This window comes from Castor canadensis, chromosome X (genome assembly GCF_047511655.1).
Source record: "Castor canadensis chromosome X, mCasCan1.hap1v2, whole genome shotgun sequence".
NCBI lineage: Eukaryota > Metazoa > Chordata > Mammalia > Rodentia > Castoridae > Castor > Castor canadensis.
Genome location: NC_133405.1, coordinates 68,673,559 through 68,679,095, shown reverse-complemented (window position 1 = coordinate 68,679,095; position 5,537 = coordinate 68,673,559). Strand labels below are relative to the sequence as shown.

General features: G+C 32.3%; 1 pseudogene; it reads right to left on the bottom strand.

Moving 5' to 3' along the window:
- Positions 1–260: 260 nt before the first annotated feature.
- On the bottom strand, positions 261–381 carry LOC141419992 (U2 spliceosomal RNA; annotated as a pseudogene).
- Positions 382–5,537: the final 5,156 nt, after the last annotated feature.

The window sequence follows — 5,537 nt, the reverse complement described above, 5'->3', positions numbered from 1 at the left end:
TTGGAGAAAAGTCCCTTCCTAAAAAGTCCCTTTAAGGAATAAAAGAACCCTTTTGAAGTACTTCATATCATTACATTATTGTTAATAAGGTCTTCATTCAGAGAGAAACTATTTAACTAGATCTAACCCATTAGGGTTTTACCAGAGCATAAATAGCTTAGGGGAAGGAAAATATCAAATGCTACATCACTCTATACATCTTGTCCCACGTAGTTCATGGTCTGGTGGCAAAGTCTCTCTAAAAGACTGACATCTAATCATAGGTGTGTAGAAAAAATTCCCCTCATCATGCAAGTTACCATTGTATTACTAATGGCATATTTATTAAACTGGTAAGAACAGATACTACACTTGATCTTAGCCAAAAGACTGAGAAGCAATACTAATGGTATATTTATAAAAGTTCTTTTACCTGGTACTCTGTGCCTGGCTTTGAAGAAAAAATTACAAGGTGTACTAAAAAGCAGAAACTCCTACAATTTGAAGAAACAAAGCAAGCATCAGAATCAGTTGAAGATATGGCATAAATTATAAAATTAATTATCAGACTGTGAATGTGAAACAACTATGATTGATATGCTAAGTAACTAAGTGGGTAAAATAGGCCATGAGTAAGAACTAATTGACAATGTAAGCAGAGAAACAGAAATTATGTGAAAGAACCAAAAAGTGCTACAGAGTAAAAAAAAAAAACTATTGTAACAAAAATTAATAATGCCTCTCAAGGGCTAACCAAGGAGTCTGTTTTTAAGTGGATGAATAAATAACTGTGGTATATCCAGGCAATGGAATATTCAGCACTAAAAGGAAATTCACTATCAATCCAGGAAAAGACATGAAGGAACTTGAATGATATTACTAAGTAAAAAAATCTAATGTGATTCCAACTATATGACAAAGTCAAAACTACAGTGACAGCAGAAAGATTAGTAGTTACCAAGAGTTAAGGGAAACATAAAATGAATAGGCAGAGCATAGAGGATTTGGGGGACAGTGAAATTACTGTGTTACTATATAGTAAAAACCTATCATCATACATTTGTCCAAACCATTAACATTTACAACAACACAAATGAAGCCTGATACAAACTATGGTCTTTTGGTCATAATGATGTGTCAGTGTAGGCTTATTAAGTATAACACATGTACTACTGTGGTGGGAGATTTTGATAGGCCTATGCATCATAGTGGTAGGAGTCATAAGGCAAGTTAGCTTTTATGCTACTAATGAGAATAGAACACAAATTTTAAAATCAATAAAATCCACTGAAATTACTGAGATTTAAAGTTAAATAGACATAGATTTCACAACACTGAAGAAAAAAAAAACAGAGTCAAATTCCAAATCTTTACAAGTAGATCAAATCCCAATAAAAATTTAAAACAATTCATATTTGCAAAGTAAAGAATTTTCATTGAAAAGCACATTATAGCCAAGCACAGTGGCTCACACCTATAATCTGAGCTACTCAGGAAGCAGAGAGCAGGAGGATTGTGGTTCAAGATTACCCCAGACAAAATGTTGGTGTGACTCCATTTCAATCAATAAGCTGGGCAGATGGTGCATGCCTCTGATCTAGTTGAAATTTTATGTATTTGTTCATCTTAATCTCTATCTTATGACTTTAATGCTTAAATCCTAGTGATTTTAGTGCAAAGAGATTTTAATTGTAATGGTATCTAACTGTACACAGTTTTTTGCAAATATTTTCCATAAAACTTCTAATATGAAAAAAATTCAAAGACTAATAAATCCTTTATAATATTCCTCTTCTGTAAATTGATTTTCACTTTTCACATTAAATTTGAAAGTCATATTACATTCTAAGTAGAGGAGAATTTGTTTGGTGTGTATGTATGTGTGTTTAATTCAATAAGTTTCACCAGAAATCTCAGGTAGCACATTAGTGTGTACTTGTACTCTGAGTGTACATGGGAAAACTACTGTCATACAATTCTTTTGCTGCAATTAAATTAGAAAATTCAACACAGTATTTTAAAAAGTATAACTTTCCAAGAGAAAGTAACGCCAGTTGTAAATTCCACATGCAACAATAAACTCTTGATTAGTTGCTTATACTTACTACATAAAATAACTGCTCAGTTAAATTATTTTAAATATATTATAAAAAATTAAGTCTACAGAATTGCTTCCTCACATTTGGACCACTTACATAAGAATCAATTAGTGTTATAAACCAAGCCTTGTATGCACATATGAATAATAAAAGAAAAATGAAAAAAAAAAAAATAAATAAATTATAAAAAAAAAAAAAAAAAAAAAGAATGTAAATTGCTAATCTCTATCCAGCACCGTAACAACAACACTGAATCACTCAGTGTATTGGTCTTTGCATTTTAGCAAGCTCCCTAGATAATTTTATACATAGTAGAATAAACATTTCTAGTTTAGTATTTAATTACAAATAGCTACTATATACATTGAGAAGCAGGATCAGGATTCTGTTACAGACTTAACTCAATATTTTAGATCCGTGGGAAGGTTTGTTCATACCTAACTTCTTTCTAACTTAGGCCAGTTTAAAATCAGTCATTATAGTTAGTCTCGTACAAATATATCAGCAACCCAAAAAAAGGATAAAAACATAGTTAAAAAGGCAACTGAATTTATAGAGAAAACATCAAATGTTCTTCCCCTTTCTAAGATTATAGAACTAGCAAGCTTCCCTTGCTAATTTTATAATATTTTTCTTTGTCTATTAGGGACAGAGCACCTTATGATTTATGCCAAAAATGTTCCTTCAGGAAGGTAGTCTATCTTCAGAAGTGAAGTATTTAATTTTTTAAAAAGTCCTTGATAAACTTAAGCTAAAAGCTCTGGTTTCTCTTTCAAAGAAACACATGTGGAGTAGGAAGGAAAATTTTACAGAGAAAAAGTTTTATAATTTATTTATTTTAATTGGCAGATAATCATACATATTTATGAGATATATGTTTTCATATATGCTTACAAAAAGGTTATATGATTAATTCAGGCTAATTAGCATATATAGCACCTCTCATACTTATTTTTTCTGGTGAGAACATTTAAAACTCATTCTCTTAGCTATTTTGAAAAGTACATTATTCACTATAATCTCCATGTTATGTAATAGATCTCAAGATATATTATCTCTCCTATTTAACTGAAACTTTATTTCCTTGGCCAACTTCTCCCCATTTTCCACCCCTCTTAGCCTTTGGTAACCACCATTCTATTCTCTACTTCTATTTGTACTTTTTCAGTGTAACTCTTAGAAGTTAGACTAAAGACATAGTATAATTTGAACAAATTCATCTGAGGTGCTGTCAAAATAAATTAATAAAACATGATGATTGAACACTTCATTTGTTACTACATCAGGCTGCTAAAACAATGTTAGCTCCAAGTTGATGGTTACAACATAAAATGATGGTTACCAGAGAAATTGACCGTCTTTTCTCTGTGCATGGTAGGTTTACTGAAGATATCTTATAGGAAAACTCACATTAAGATATATCTATTTGGAAATGACTTTTAGCTATGCAACCATATATTACATAAACATCAAAATAAATACAATGCAAAAGATATATGATGCAAGATGTAAAATCCCATCTACATTAATGGTGGGTGTTATATCATATCCGAGTCCTCTATTCTATTTCACTGGTCTTCATATCTGTTTTTGTGCCAGTACCATGCTGTTTTTATTGCTATTGCTTTGTAATGTAGTTTGAAGTCTGGTATTGTGATACCTCCAGCATTGCTCTTTTTGCTGAGTATTGCATTGGCTATTCGCAGTCTCGTGTGTTTCCAAATGAACTTTAGGGTAGATTTTTCAATCTCTGTGATGAATGTCATTGGGATTTTGATGGGAATTGCATTGAACATATAAATTGTTTTTGATATTATGGCCATTTTTACTATGTTGATTCTACCAATCCATGAGCACGGGAGATCTTTCCACCTTCTGTAGTCTTCCTTCATCTCTTTCTTCAGGGGTTTGTAGTTCTCCTTGTAAAGGTCATTCAAGATATTTTAGAAAAAAGAACTTTTTATTTTCTATTGAATGTTCAGAAGTATATATTTTTTAAAGTGTTTGTAAAATGTTTAATGTTAAAATGAATTTTAGGTATGGAATGCTATGAACTCATCTCCTTTATGGGAATGTTTAAATTCTAATGAAAAAAAATTGAGGGTAACTTAACATTTGTGATGCTAAAAGTGGAATAATGGATTTCCTTTCTAGGTGTGGTACTTGTGGCTTGGTCAAACTGTACTGAGTGCTTGCCACATTGTATTGAGAACATCCTGATAGGCATCTCAATTCTTCCTATTGTACTTCAGGCAAATATAGTGGGCAATTTTCTTATAGAATTCCTAGATTCCACAGTGGCAACTGAATTGGACAGAAATTGTTGGTTTAAGTGGCTCATATCAAAGATAATGTGTGTGGTTGCAATTTCATATTGTCAGTTTGGGAACAGTGAAACTTGCCTGGTTTAAGAAACAAAGTTCCATTTCACTACCTTAAATAACATTGTGAAAGAGCCATTATAATTCACTTTTCTAAGGTGGGCAATTGCATTTATATACTAACTTGTTAGAGTCTAGTGTTTCTCATAATGCTTTGAGTATTTTACGGAGGAAATAGCAAGGTATGTATGAAGGAGTTTTATCTCCTTACCTTCACTAGTAGTCATAAGGTCTCATAAGGTTATATGGTACAAATGGTTCCAAACATATACAAGGTGAGGTGCTTACAAATATTTAGTTTTTGATGTGAGACTTGATGTCTGCTGGTACTTTGTCCTTAGATTTTCAGTGGACATGCCTGCTTTCTGGAAATAATTCTTTATTTCTTGAGAATAGTGTTTTGCTTTTTTCCAAATGCCTCTCTAGTGGTTAATACAGTACCGTAAACAATATGGTGGGTATTCACTTCATTTATGCTGATTGCTTTATTAATGCAGTAGTATACATAGAAAACAGCTGTGGAAAATTTCCTCTAATTCAGATAAGCTCATGACTTCAGTTGATTATAAGTAGGCTAGTTCTAATATTACCAATAATTCCATATACATTCTTAACTTTCTGACAGGGTTAATCTTTGGTTCCTATGAAACTATAATTTTTAGGACAAAATTACCAGCCAAATACTCATGAATATGCTCAGTGTTTCTCAAGAGAAATGTCATTGATATTTCAGAGAACAAAGATTTGAAGTACACATTTTCCTTGTGGGGGATTGTCGAAACAATGAAGGATGCTGAGTATGCCTGTCTTGATGACAAAATGCCAGTAATACTATCCATTTGTTGTGGTAACCAAAGAAAGATACCTACGCAGATTTTCACATTACATAGGTACAAGTGGGGACTGCCTCTGTTTGAGATCCACTGAGTCAGTGACTCAATATAAATTTGCACTTGACATCCTTTTTTCTGGTGGTGCCGGGATTTAAACTCAGGACCTCATGCTTGCTAAGCAGGTGCTCTATCACTTGAGCCATGTTCCTCAGCCTTTTTTTTACTTTAATTATTTTTCACACATG